The 14,424-nt window shown below is 54.0% G+C and overlaps 1 long non-coding RNA gene across 1 annotated transcript in view; it reads right to left on the bottom strand.

The window, feature by feature from the left end:
- LOC140406191 (uncharacterized) overlaps positions 1-12,621 on the bottom strand; it is a 170,831-nt gene extending 158,210 nt beyond the window's left edge. The window contains exon 1 of the long non-coding RNA XR_011939073.1: positions 12,535-12,621. This is a non-coding gene — a long non-coding RNA (uncharacterized lncRNA). The remainder of the gene's footprint in view (positions 1-12,534) is intronic.
- Between the last annotated feature and the right edge of the window lie 1,803 nt (positions 12,622-14,424).

A 14,424-nucleotide genomic window follows, 5' to 3' on the forward strand; every position in this document is an offset into this window, starting at 1 on the left:
GGGAAGCGGTTTGGGTCCATTGGGATTGTGTAGAGTGGGAGTGAACGGGAAGGGGTTTGGGTGCATTGGGATTGTGTAGAGTGGGAGTGAACGGGAAGAGGTTTGCGTCCATTGGGATTGTGTACAGTGTGAGTAACGGGAAGGGGTTTGGGTCCATTGGGATTGTGTAGAGTGGGAGTGAACGGGAAGGGGTTTGGGTCCATTGGGATTGTGTACAGTGGGAGTGAACGGGAAGGGGTTTGTGTCCATTGGGATTGTGTAGAGTGTGAGTAACGGGAAGGGGTTTGGGTCCATTGGGATTGTGTAGAGCGGGAGTGAACGGGAAGGGGTTTGGGTCCATTGGGATTGTGTAGAGTGGGAGTGAACGGGAAGGGGTTTAGGTCCATTGGGATTGTGTACAGTGGGAGTGAACGGGAAGGGGTTTGGGTCCATTGGGATTGTGTAGAGTGGGAGTGAACGGGAAGGGGTTTGGGTCCATTGGGATTGTGTAGAGTGGGAGTGAACGGGAAGGGGTTTGGGTCCATTGGGATTGTGTAGTGTGGGAGTGAACGGGAAGGGGTTTGGGTCCATTGGGATTGTGTAGAGTGGGAGTGAAAGGGAAGGGGTTTGGGTCCATTGGGATTGTGTAGAGTGGGAGTGAATGGGAAGGGGTTTGTGTCCATTGGGATTGTGTAGAGTGGGAGTGAACGGGAAGGGGTTTGGGTCCATTGGGATTGTGTAGAGTGGGTGTGAACGGGAAGGGGTTTGGGTCCATTGGGATTGTGTAGAGTGGGAGTGAACGGGAAGGGGTTTGGGTCCATTGGGATTGTGTAGAGTGGGAGTGAATGGGAAGGGGTTTGGGTCCATTGGGATTGTGTAGAGTGGGAGTGAACGGGAAGGGGTTTGGGTCCATTGGGATTGTGTACAGTGGGAATGAACGGGAAGGGGTTTGGATCCATTGGGATTGTGCACAGTGGGAGTGAACGGGAAGGGGTTTGGGTCCATTGGGATTGTGTAGAGTGGGAGTGAACGGGAAGGGGTTTGGGCCCATTGGGATTGTGTAGAGTGGGAGTGAACGGGAAGGGGTATGGGTCCATCGGGATTGTGTACTTTGGGAGTGAACGGGAAGGGGTTTGGGTCCATTGGGATTGTGTAGAGTGGGAGTGAACGGGAAGGGGTTTGGGTCCATTGGGATTGTGTACAGTGGGAGTGAACGGGAAGGGGTTTGGATCCATTGGGATTGTGCACAGTGGGAGTGAACGGGAAGGGGTTTGGGTCCATTGGGATTGTGTAGAGTGGGAGTGAACGGGAAGGGGTTTGGGCCCATTGGGATTGTGTAGAGTGGGAGTGAACGGGAAGGGGTTTGTGTCCATTGGGATTGTGTACAGTGGGAGTGAACGGGAAGGGGTTTGGGTCCATTGGGATTGTGAAGAGTGGGAGTGAACGGGAAGGGCTTTGGGTCCATCGGGATTGTGTAGAGTGGGAGTGAACGGGAAGGGGTTTGGCTCCATTGGGATTGTGTAGAGTGGGAGTGAACGGGAAGGGGTTTGGGTCCATTGGGATTGTGTAGAGTGGGAGTGAACGGGAAGGGGTTTGGGTCCATTGGGATTGTGTAGAGTGGGGGTGAACGGGAAGGGGTTTGGGTCCATTGGGATTGTGTACAGTGGGAGTGAACCGGAAGGGGTTTGGGTCCGTTGGGATTGTGAAGAGTGGGAGTGAACGGGAAGGGGTTTGGGTCCATTGGGATTGTGTAGAGTGGGAGTGAACGGGAAGGGGTTTGGCTCCATTGGGATTGTGTACAGTGGGAGTGAACGGGAAGGGGTTTGGGTCCATTGGGATTGTGTAGAGTGGGAGTGAACAGGAAGGGGTTTGGGTCCATCGGGATTGTGTAGAGTGGGAGTGAACGGGAAGGGGTTTGGGTCCATTGGGATTGTGTACAGTGGGAGTGAACGGGAAGGGGTTTGGGTCCATTGGGATTGTGTAGAGTGGGAGTGAAAGGGAAGGGGTTTGGGTCCATTGGGATTGTGTACAGTGGGAGTGAAAGGGAAGGGGTTTGGGTCCATTGGGATTGTGTAGAGTGGGAGTGAACGGGAAGGGGTTTGGGTCCATTGGAATTGTGTACAGTGGGAGTGAACGGGAAGGGGTTTGGGTCCATTGGGATTGTGTACAGTGGGAGTGAACGGGAAGGGGTTTGGGTCCATTGGGATTGTGTACAGTGGGAGTGAACGGGAAGGGGTTTGGGTCCATTGGGATTGTGTAGAGTGGGAGTGAACGGGAAGGGGTTTGGGTCCATTGGGATTGTGCACAGTGGGAGTGAACGGGAAGGGGTTTGGGACCATTGGGATTGTGTAGAGTGGGAGTGAACGGGAAGGGGTTTGGGTCCATTGGGATTGTGTAGAGTGGGAGTGAACGGGAAGGGGTTTGGGTCCATTGGGATTGTGTAGTGTGGGAGTGAACGGGAAGGGGTTTGGGTCCATTGGGATTGTGTAGAGTGGGAGTGAAAGGGAAGGGGTTTGGTTCCATTGGGATTGTGTAGTGTGGGAGTGAACGGGAAGGGGTTTGGGTCCATTGGGATTGGGTAGAGTGGGAGTGAAAGGGAAGGGGTTTGGGTCCATTGGGATTGTGTACAGTGGGAGTGAATGGGAAGGGGTTTGTGTCCATTGGGATTGTGTAGAGTGGGAGTGAACGGGAAGGGGTTTGGGTCCATTGGGATTGTGTAGAGTGGGTGTGAACGGGAAGGGGTTTGGGTCCATTGGGATTGTGTAGAGTGGGAGTGAACGGGAAGGGGTTTGGGTCCATTGGGATTGTGTAGAGTGGGAGTGAATGGGAAGGGGTTTGGGTCCATTGGGATTGTGTAGAGTGGGAGTGAACGGGAAGGGGTTTGGGTCCATTGGGATTGTGTACAGTGGGAGTGAACGGGAAGGGGTTTGGATCCATTGGGATTGTGCACAGTGGGAGTGAACGGGAAGGGGTTTGGGTCCATTGGGATTGTGTAGAGTGGGAGTGAACGGGAAGGGGTTTGGGCCCATTGGGATTGTGTAGAGTGGGGGTGAACGGGAAGGGGTATGGGTCCATCGGGATTGTGTACTTTGGGAGAGAACGGGAAGGGGTTTGGGTCCATTGGGATTGTGTAGAGTGGGAGTGAACGGGAAGGGGTTTGGGTCCATTGGGATTGTGTACAGTGGGAGTGAACGGGAAGGGGTTTGGATCCATTGGGATTGTGCACAGTGGGAGTGAACGGGAAGGGGTTTGGGTCCATTGGGATTGTGTAGAGTGGGAGTGAACGGGAAGGGGTTTGGGCCCATTGGGATTGTGTAGAGTGGGAGTGAACGGGAAGGGGTTTGTGTCCATTGGGATTGTGTACAGTGGGAGTGAACGGGAAGGGGTTTGGGTCCATTGGGATTGTGAAGAGTGGGAGTGAACGGGAAGGGCTTTGGGTCCATCGGGATTGTATATAGAGTGGGAGTGAACGGGAAGGGGTTTGGCTCCATTGGGATTGTGTAGAGTGGGAGTGAACGGGAAGGGGTTTGGGTCCATTGGGATTGTGTAGAGTGGGAGTGAACGGGAAGGGGTTTGGCTCCATTGGGATTGTGTACAGTGGGAGTGAACGGGAAGGGGTTTGGGTCCATTGGGATTGTGTAGAGTGGGAGTGAACGGGAAGGGGTTTGGGTCCATCGGGATTGTGTAGAGTGGGAGTGAACGGGAAGGGGTTTGGGTCCATTGGGATAGTGTACAGTGGGAGTGAACGGGAAGGGGTTTGGGTCCATTGGGATTGTGTAGAGTGGGAGTGAAAGGGAAGGGGTTTGGGTCCATTGGGATTGTGTAGAGAGGGAGTGAACGGGAAGGGGTTTGGGTCCATTGGGATTGTGTAGAGTGGGAGTGAACGGGAAGGGGTTTGGGTCCATTGGAATTGTGTACAGTGGGAGTGAACGGGAAGGGGTTTGGGTCCATTGGGATTGTGTAGAGTGGGAGTGAACGGGAAGGGCTTTGGGTCCATTGGGATTGTATACAGGGGAGTGAACGGGAAGGGATCGGGGTCCATTGGGATTGTGTAGAGTGGGAGTGAACGGGAAGGGGTTTGGGTCCATTGGGATTATGTAGAGTGGGAGTGAGCGGGAAGGGGTTTGGGTCCATTGGGATTGTGTCGAGTGGGAGTGAACGGGAAGGGGTTTGGGTCCATTGGGATTGTGTACAGTGGGAGTGAACGGGAAGGGGTTTGCGTCCATTGGGATTGTGTACAGTGGGAGTGAACGGGAAGGGGTTTGGGTTCATTGGGATTATGTAGAGTGGGAGTGAACGGGAAGGGGTTTGTGTCCATTGGGATTGTGCACAGTGGGAGTGCACAGGAAGGGGTTTGGGTCCATTGGGATTGTGTAGAGTGTGAGTGAACGGGAAGGGGTTTGGGTCCATTGGGATTGTGCACAGTGGGAGTGAACGGGAAGGGGTTTGGGTTCATTGGGATTATGTAGAGTGGGAGTGAACGGGAAGGGGTTTGGGCCCATTGGGATTGTGTAGAGTGGGAGTGAACGGGAAGGGGTTTGGGTCCATTGGGATTGTGTAGAGTGTGAGTGAACGGGAAGGGGTTTGGGTCCATTGGGATTGTGCACAGTGGGAGTGAACGGGAAGGGGTTTGGGTCCATTGGGATTGTGTAGAGTGGGAGTGAACGGGAAGGGGTTTGTGTCCATTGGGATTGTGTGGAGTGGGAGTGAATGGGAAGGGGTTTGGGTCCATTGGGATTGTGTACAGTGGGAGTGAACGGGAAGGGGTTTGGGTCCATTGGGATTGTGTAGAGTGGGAGTGAACGGGAAGGGGCTTGGGTCCATTGGGATTGTGTAGAGTGGGAGTGAACGGGAAGGGGTTTGGGTCCATTGTGATTGTGGACAGTGGGAGTGAACGGGAAGGGGTTTGGGTCCATTGGGATTGTGTACAGTGGGAGTGAACGGGAAGGGGTTTGGGTCAATTGGGATTGTGTACAGTGGGAGTGAATAGGAAGGGGTTTGGGTCCATTGGGATTATGTAGAGTGGGAGTGAACGGGAAGGGGTTTGGGTCCATTGGGATTGTGTACAGTGGGAGTGAACGGGAAGGGGTTTGGGTCCATTGGGATTGTGTAGAGTGGGAGTGAACGGGAAGGGGTTTGGGTCCATTGGGATTGTGTAGAGTGGGAGTGAACGAGAAGGGGTTTGGGTCCATTGGGATTGTGTAGAGTGGGAGTGAACGGGAAGGGGTTTGTGTCCATTGGGATTGTGTAGAGTGGGAGTGAACGGGAAGGGGTTTGGGTCCATTGGGATTGTGTAGAGTGGGAGTGAACGGGAAGGGGTTTGTGTCCATTGGGATTGTGTAGAGTGGGAGTGAACGGGAAGGGGTTTGGGTCCATTGGGATTGTGTACAGTGGGAGTGAACGGGAAGGGGTTTGGGTCCATTGGGATTGTGTAGAGTGGGAGTGAACGGGAAGGGGTTTGGGTCCATTGGGATTGTGTAGAGTGGGAGTGAACGGGAAGGGGTTTGGGTCCATTGGGATTGTGTACAGTGGGAGTGAACGGGAAGGGGTTTGGGTCCATTGGGATTGTGTACAGTGGGAGTGAACGGGACTGGGTTTGGGTCCATTGGGATTGTGTACAGTGGGAGTGAACGGGAAGGGGTTTGGGTCCATTGGGATTGTGTACAGTGGGAGTGAACGGGAAGGGGTTTGGGTCCATTGGGATTGTGTAGAGTGGGAGTGAACGGGAAGGGGTTTGGGTCCATTGGGATTGTGCACAGTGGGAGTGAACGGGAAGGGGTTTGGGACCATTGGGATTGTGTAGAATGGGAGTGAACGGGAAGGGGTTTGGGTCCATTGGGATTGTGTAGAGTGGGAGTGAACGGGAAGGGGTTTGGGTCCATTGGGATTGTGTAGTGTGGGAGTGAACGGGAAGGGGTTTGGGTCCATTGGGATTGTGTAGAGTGGGAGTGAAAGGGAAGGGGTTTGGGTCCATTGGGATTGTGTAGAGTGGGAGTGAATGGGAAGGGGTTTGTGTCCATTGGGATTGTGTAGAGTGGGAGTGAACGGGAAGGGGTTTGGGTCCATTGGGATTGTGTAGAGTGGGTGTGAACGGGAAGGGGTTTGGGTCCATTGGGATAGTGTACAGTGGGAGTGAACGGGAAGGGGTTTGGGTCCATTGGGATTGTGTAGAGTGGGAGTGAAAGGGAAGGGGTTTGGGTCCATTGGGATTGTGTAGAGAGGGAGTGAACGGGAAGGGGTTTGGGTCCATTGGGATTGTGTAGAGTGGGAGTGAACGGGAAGGGGTTTGGGTCCATTGGAATTGTGTACAGTGGGAGTGAACGGGAAGGGGTTTGGGTCCATTGGGATTGTGTAGAGTGGGAGTGAACGGGAAGGGCTTTGGGTCCATTGGGATTGTATACAGGGGAGTGAACGGGAAGGGATCGGGGTCCATTGGGATTGTGCACAGTGGGAGTGAACGGGAAGGGGTTTGGGTCCATTGGGATTGTGTAGAGTGGGAGTGAACGGGAAGGGGTTTGGGCCCATTGGGATTGTGTAGAGTGGGAGTGAACGGGAAGGGGTTTGTGTCCATTGGGATTGTGTACAGTGGGAGTGAACGGGAAGGGGTTTGGGTCCATTGGGATTGTGAAGAGTGGGAGTGAACGGGAAGGGCTTTGGGTCCATCGGGATTGTATATAGAGTGGGAGTGAACGGGAAGGGGTTTGGCTCCATTGGGATTGTGTACAGTGGGAGTGAACGGGAAGGGGTTTGGGTCCATTGGGATTGTGTAGAGTCGGAGTGAACGGGAAGGGGTTTGGGTCCATTGGGATTGTGTAGAGTGGGGGTGAACGGGAAGGGGTTTGGGTCCATTGGGATTGTGTACAGTGGGAGTGAACCGGAAGGGGTTTGGGTCCGTTGGGATTGTGAAGAGTGGGAGTGAACGGGAAGGGGTTTGGGTCCATTGGGATTGTGTAGAGTGGGAGTGAACGGGAAGGGGTTTGGCTCCATTGGGATTGTGTACAGTGGGAGTGAACGGGAAGGGGTTTGGGTCCATTGGGATTGTGTAGAGTGGGAGTGAACGGGAAGGGGTTTGGGTCCATCGGGATTGTGTAGAGTGGGAGTGAACGGGAAGGGGTTTGGGTCCATTGGGATAGTGTACAGTGGGAGTGAACGGGAAGGGGTTTGGGTCCATTGGGATTGTGTAGAGTGGGAGTGAAAGGGAAGGGGTTTGGGTCCATTGGGATTGTGTAGAGAGGGAGTGAACGGGAAGGGGTTTGGGTCCATTGGGATTGTGTAGAGTGGGAGTGAACGGGAAGGGGTTTGGGTCCATTGGAATTGTGTACAGTGGGAGTGAACGGGAAGGGGTTTGGGTCCATTGGGATTGTGTAGAGTGGGAGTGAACGGGAAGGGCTTTGGGTCCATTGGGATTGTATACAGGGGAGTGAACGGGAAGGGATCGGGGTCCATTGGGATTGTGTAGAGTGGGAGTGAACGGGAAGGGGTTTGGGTCCATTGGGATTATGTAGAGTGGGAGTGAGCGGGAAGGGGTTTGGGTCCATTGGGATTGTGTCGAGTGGGAGTGAACGGGAAGGGGTTTGGGTCCATTGGGATTGTGTACAGTGGGAGTGAACGGGAAGGGGTTTGCGTCCATTGGGATTGTGTACAGTGGGAGTGAACGGGAAGGGGTTTGGGTTCATTGGGATTATGTAGAGTGGGAGTGAACGGGAAGGGGTTTGTGTCCATTGGGATTGTGCACAGTGGGAGTGCACAGGAAGGGGTTTGGGTCCATTGGGATTATGTAGAGTGGGAGTGAACGGGAAGGGGTTTGGGCCCATTGGGATTGTGTAGAGTGGGAGTGAACGGGAAGGGGTTTGGGATCATTGGGATTGTGTAGAGTGTGAGTGAACGGGAAGGGGTTTGGGTCCATTGGGATTGTGCACAGTGGGAGTGAACGGGAAGGGGTTTGGGTCCATTGGGATTGTGTAGAGTGGGAGTGAACGGGAAGGGGTTTGTGTCCATTGGGATTGTGTGGAGTGGGAGTGAATGGGAAGGGGTTTGGGTCCATTGGGATTGTGTACAGTGGGAGTGAACGGGAAGGGGTTTGGGTCCATTGGGATTGTGTAGAGTGGGAGTGAACGGGAAGGGGTTTGGGTCCATTGGGATTGTGTAGAGTGGGAGTGAACGGGAAGGGGTTTGGGTCCATTGTGATTGTGGACAGTGGGAGTGAACGGGAAGGGGTTTGGGTCCATTGGGATTGTGTACAGTGGGAGTGAACGGGAAGGGGTTTGGGTCAATTGGGATTGTGTACAGTGGGAGTGAATAGGAAGGGGTTTGGGTCCATTGGGATTATGTAGAGTGGGAGTGAACGGGAAGGGGTTTGGGTCCATTGGGATTGTGTACAGTGGGAGTGAACGGGAAGGGGTTTGGGTCCATTGGGATTGTGTAGAGTGGGAGTGAACGGGAAGGGGTTTGGGTCCATTGGGATTGTGTAGAGTGGGAGTGAACGAGAAGGGGTTTGGGTCCATTGGGATTGTGTAGAGTGGGAGTGAACGGGAAGGGGTTTGTGTCCATTGGGATTGTGTAGAGTGGGAGTGAACGGGAAGGGGTTTGGGTCCATTGGGATTGTGTAGAGTGGGAGTGAACGGGAAGGGGTTTGTGTCCATTGGGATTGTGTAGAGTGGGAGTGAACGGGAAGGGGTTTGGGTCCATTGGGATTGTGTACAGTGGGAGTGAACGGGAAGGGGTTTGGGTCCATTGGGATTGTGTAGAGTGGGAGTGAACAGGAAGGGGTTTGGGTCCATTGGGATTGTGTAGAGTGGGAGTGAACGGGAAGGGGTTTGGGTCCATTGGGATTGTGTACAGTGGGAGTGAACGGGAAGGGGTTTGGGTCCATTGGGATTGTGTACAGTGGGAGTGAACGGGACTGGGTTTGGGTCCATTGGGATTGTGTACAGTGGGAGTGAACGGGAAGGGGTTTGGGTCCATTGGGATTGTGTACAGTGGGAGTGAACGGGAAGGGGTTTGGGTCCATTGGGATTGTGTTGAGTGGGAGTGAACGGGAAGGGGTTTGGGTCCATTGGGATTGTGCACAGTGGGAGTGAACGGGAAGGGGTTTGGGACCATTGGGATTGTGTAGAATGGGAGTGAACGGGAAGGGGTTTGGGTCCATTGGGATTGTGTAGAGTGGGAGTGAACGGGAAGGGGTTTGGGTCCATTGGGATTGTGTAGTGTGGGAGTGAACGGGAAGGGGTTTGGGTCCATTGGGATTGTGTAGAGTGGGAGTGAAAGGGAAGGGGTTTGGGTCCATTGGGATTGTGTAGAGTGGGAGTGAATGGGAAGGGGTTTGTGTCCATTGGGATTGTGTAGAGTGGGAGTGAACGGGAAGGGGTTTGGGTCCATTGGGATTGTGTAGAGTGGGTGTGAACGGGAAGGGGTTTGGGTCCATTGGGATAGTGTACAGTGGGAGTGAACGGGAAGGGGTTTGGGTCCATTGGGATTGTGTAGAGTGGGAGTGAAAGGGAAGGGGTTTGGGTCCATTGGGATTGTGTAGAGAGGGAGTGAACGGGAAGGGGTTTGGGTCCATTGGGATTGTGTAGAGTGGGAGTGAACGGGAAGGGGTTTGGGTCCATTGGAATTGTGTACAGTGGGAGTGAACGGGAAGGGGTTTGGGTCCATTGGGATTGTGTAGAGTGGGAGTGAACGGGAAGGGCTTTGGGTCCATTGGGATTGTATACAGGGGAGTGAACGGGAAGGGATCGGGGTCCAGTGGGATTGTGTAGAGTGGGAGTGAACGGGAAGGGGTTTGGGTCCATTGGGATTATGTAGAGTGGGAGTGAGCGGGAAGGGGTTTGGGTCCATTGGGATTGTGTCGAGTGGGAGTGAACGGGAAGGGGTTTGGGTCCATTGGGATTGTGTACAGTGGGAGTGAACGGGAAGGGGTTTGCGTCCATTGGGATTGTGTACAGTGGGAGTGAACGGGAAGGGGTTTGGGTTCATTGGGATTATGTAGAGTGGGAGTGAACGGGAAGGGGTTTGTGTCCATTGGGATTGTGCACAGTGGGAGTGAACAGGAAGGGGTTTGGGTCCATTGGGATTATGTAGAGTGGGAGTGAACGGGAAGGGGTTTGGGCCCATTGGGATTGTGTAGAGTGGGAGTGAATGGGAAGGGGTTTGGGTCCATTGGGATTGTGTAGAGTGTGAGTGAACGGGAAGGGGTTTGGGTCCATTGGGATTGTGCACAGTGGGAGTGAACGGGAAGGGGTTTGGGTCCATTGGGATTGTGTAGAGTGGGAGTGAACGGGAAGGGGTTTGTGTCCATTGGGATTGTGTGGAGTGGGAGTGAATGGGAAGGGGTTTGGGTCCATTGGGATTGTGTACAGTGGGAGTGAACGGGAAGGGGTTTGGGTCCATTGGGATTGTGTAGAGTGGGAGTGAACGGGAAGGGGTTTGGGTCCATTGGGATTGTGTCGAGTGGGAGTGAACGGGAAGGGGTTTGGGTCCATTGTGATTGTGGACAGTGGGAGTGAACGGGAAGGGGTTTGGGTCCATTGGGATTGTGTACAGTGGGAGTGAACGGGAAGGGGTTTGGGTCAATTGGGATTGTGTACAGTGGGAGTGAATAGGAAGGGGTTTGGGTCCATTGGGATTATGTAGAGTGGGAGTGAACGGGAAGGGGTTTGGGTCCATTGGGATTGTGTACAGTGGGAGTGAACGGGAAGGGGTTTGGGTCCATTGGGATTGTGTAGAGTGGGAGTGAACGGGAAGGGGTTTGGGTCCATTGGGATTGTGTAGAGTGGGAGTGAACGAGAAGGGGTTTGGGTCCATTGGGATTGTGTACAGTGGGAGTGAACGGGAAGGGGTTTGGGTCCATTGGGATTGTGTACAGTGGGAGTGAACGGGACTGGGTTTGGGTCCATTGGGATTGTGTACAGTGGGAGTGAACGGGAAGGGGTTTGGGTCCATTGGGATTGTGTACAGTGGGAGTGAACGGGAAGGGGTTTGGGTCCATTGGGATTGTGTAGAGTGGGAGTGAACGGGAAGGGGTTTGGGTCCATTGGGATTGTGCACAGTGGGAGTGAACGGGAAGGGGTTTGGGACCATTGGGATTGTGTAGAGTGGGAGTGAACGGGAAGGGGTTTGGGTCCATTGGGATTGTGTAGAGTGGGAGTGAACGGGAAGGGGTTTGGGTCCATTGGGATTGTGTAGTGTGGGAGTGAACGGGAAGGGGTTTGGGTCCATTGGGATTGTGTAGAGTGGGAGTGAAAGGGAAGGGGTTTGGGTCCATTGGGATTGTGTAGAGTGGGAGTGAATGGGAAGGGGTTTGTGTCCATTGGGATTGTGTAGAGTGGGAGTGAACGGGAAGGGGTTTGGGTCCATTGGGATTGTGTAGAGTGGGTGTGAACGGGAAGGGGTTTGGGTCCATTGGGATTGTGTAGAGTGGGAGTGAACGGGAAGGGGTTTGGGTCCATTGGGATTGTGTAGAGTGGGAGTGAATGGGAAGGGGTTTGGGTCCATTGGGATTGTGTAGAGTGGGAGTGAACGGGAAGGGGTTTGGGTCCATTGGGATTGTGTACAGTGGGAGTGAACGGGAAGGGGTTTGGATTATTGGGATTGTGCACAGTGGGAGTGAACGGGAAGGGGTTTGGGTCCATTGGGATTGTGTAGAGTGGGAGTGAACGGGAAGGGGTTTGGGCCCATTGGGATTGTGTAGAGTGGGAGTGAACGGGAAGGGGTATGGGTCCATCGGGATTGTGTACAGTGGGAGTGAACGGGAAGGGGTTTGGGTCCATTGGGATTGTGTAGAGTGGGAGTGAACGGGAAGGGGTTTGGGTCCATTGGGATTGTGTACAGTGGGAGTGAACGGGAAGGGGTTTGCGTCCATTGGGATTGTGTAGAGTGGGAGTGAACGGGAAGGGGTTTGTGTCCATTGGGATTGTGTACAGTGGGAGTGAACGGGAAGGGGTTTGGGTCCATTGGGATTGTGAAGAGTGGGAGTGAACGGGAAGGGGTTTGGGTCCATCGGGATTGTGTAGAGTGGGAGTGAACGGGAAGGGGTTTGGCTCCATTGGGATTGTGTAGAGTGGGAGTGAACGGGAAGGGGTTTGGGTCCATTGGGATTGTGTAGAGTGGGAGTGAACGGGAAGGGGTTTGGGTCCATTGGGATTGTGTAGAGTGGGGGTGAACGGGAAGGGGTTTGGGTCCATTGGGATTGTGTACAGTGGGAGTGAACCGGAAGGGGTTTGGGTCCATTGGGATTGTGAAGAGTGGGAGTGAACGGGAAGGGGTTTGGGTCCATTGGGATTGTGTAGAGTGGGAGTGAACGGGAAGGGGTTTGGCTCCATTGGGATTGTGTACAGTGGGAGTGAACGGGAAGGGGTTTGGGTCCATTGGGATTGTGTAGAGTGGGAGTGAACGGGAAGGGGTTTGGGTCCATCGGGATTGTGTAGAGTGGGAGTGAACGGGAAGGGGTTTGGCTCCATTGGGATTGTGTAGAGTGGGAGTGAATGGGAAGGGGTTTGGGTCCATTTGGATTGTGCACAGTGGGAAGGGACGTGAAGTTTTCTCACAGACACTCACCTGGTCAATGGGTCCTCAGCCAACTCAAGCGAGCCCTGGAGTTTGGGAGAATTTTGCAGAACTGGCTGAATTTCAGGACCTGTTTGAGAAAAAAGAAAGTGAAATTGGAGAGGGGCTCGAGGAGACGGTGGCGGAGTGGGGGACAGCAAGGGGAGGCAGTGCGAGGGTAGGGCAGGGCGAGGGGTGAGTGGGTCGAGGGGGGGTGAGTGGGTCGAGGGGGGTGAGTGGGTCGAGGGGGGGTGAGTGGGTCGGGGGGGGTGAGTGGGTCGAGGGGGGAGTGGGTCGAAGGGGGGAGTGGGTCGAGGGGGGGGTGAGTGGGTCGAGGGTGGGTGAGTGGGTCGAGGGGGGTGAGTGGGGGTGAGTGGGTCGAGGGGGGTGGGAGTGGGTCGAGGGGGGGGGAGTGGGTCGAGGGGGGAGTGGGTCGAGGGGCGGGAGTGGGTCGAGGGAAGCAAATGGACGTATTAGTGAGAGGCAGCACGGTTTTGTGAAGGGGAGGTCGTGTCTCACTAACTTGATAAAGTTTTTCGAGGAAGTCACTAAGATGATTGATGCAGGTAGGGCAGTAGATGTTGTCTATTTGGACTTCAGTAAGGCCTTTGACAAGGTCCCTCATGGTAGACTAGTACAAAAGGTGAAGTCACACGGGATCAGGGGTGAGCTGGCAAGGTGGATACAGAACTGGCTAGGCCATAGAAGGCAGAGGGTAGCAATGGAGGGATGCTTTTCTAATTGGAGGGCTGTGACCAGTGGTGTTCCAGAGGGATCAGTGCTGGGACCGTTGCTCTTTGTAGTATATATAAATGATTTGGAGGAAAATGTAACTGGTCTGATTCGTAAGTTTGCAGACGACACAAAGGTTGGTGGAATTGTGGATAGCGATGAGGACTGTCTGAGGATACAGCAGGATTTAGATTGTCTGGAGACTTGGGCGGAGAGATGGCAGATGGAGTTTAATCCGGACAAATGTGAGGTAATGCATTTTGGAAGGGCTAATGCAGGTAGGGAATATACAGTGAATGGTAGAACCTTCAAGAGTATTGAAAGTCAAAGAGATCTAGGTGTACAGGTCCACAGGTCATTGAAAGGGGCAACACAGGTGGAGAAGGTAGTCAAGAAGGCATACGGCATGCTTGCCTTCATTGGCCGGGGCATTGAGTATAAGAATTGGCAAGTCATGTTGCAGCTGTATAGAACCTTAGTTAGGCCACACTTGGAGTATAGTGTTCAATTCTGGTCGCCACACTACCAGAAGGATGTGGAGGCTTTAGAGAGGGTGCAGAAGAGATTTGCCAGAATGTTGCCTGGTATGGAGGGCATTAGCTATGAGGAGCGGTTGAATAAACTCGGTTTGTTCTCACTGGAACGAAGGAGGTTGAGGGGCGACCTGATAGAGGCCTACAAAATTATGAGGGGCGTAGACAGAGTGGATCGTCAGAGGCTTTTCCCCAGGTAGAGGGGTCAATTACTAGGGGGCATAGGTTTATGGTGAGAGGGGCAAGGTTTAGAGTCGATGTACGAGGCAAGTTTTTTTACGCAGAGGGTAGTGGGTGCCTGGAACTCGCTACCGGAGGAGGTGGTGGAAGCAGGGACGATAGGGACATTTAAGGGGGATCTTGACAAATACATGAATAGGATGGGAATAGAGGGATACGGACCCAGGAAGTGTAGACGATTGTAGTTTAGTCGGGCAGCATGGTCGGCACGGGCTTGGAGGGCCGAAGGGCCTGTTCCTGTGCTGTACATTTCTTTGTTCTTTGTTCTTTGAGGGGGGGAGTGGGTCGAGGGGGGGAGTGGGTCGAGGGGGGGGAGTGGGTCGAGGGGGGGGAGTGGGTCGAGGGGGGGAGTGGGTCGAGGGGGGGAGTGGATCGAGGGGGGGGGGTGGGTCGAGGG

Source organism: Scyliorhinus torazame, unplaced genomic scaffold (assembly GCF_047496885.1).
Source record: "Scyliorhinus torazame isolate Kashiwa2021f unplaced genomic scaffold, sScyTor2.1 scaffold_356, whole genome shotgun sequence".
Classification (NCBI taxonomy): domain Eukaryota; kingdom Metazoa; phylum Chordata; class Chondrichthyes; order Carcharhiniformes; family Scyliorhinidae; genus Scyliorhinus; species Scyliorhinus torazame.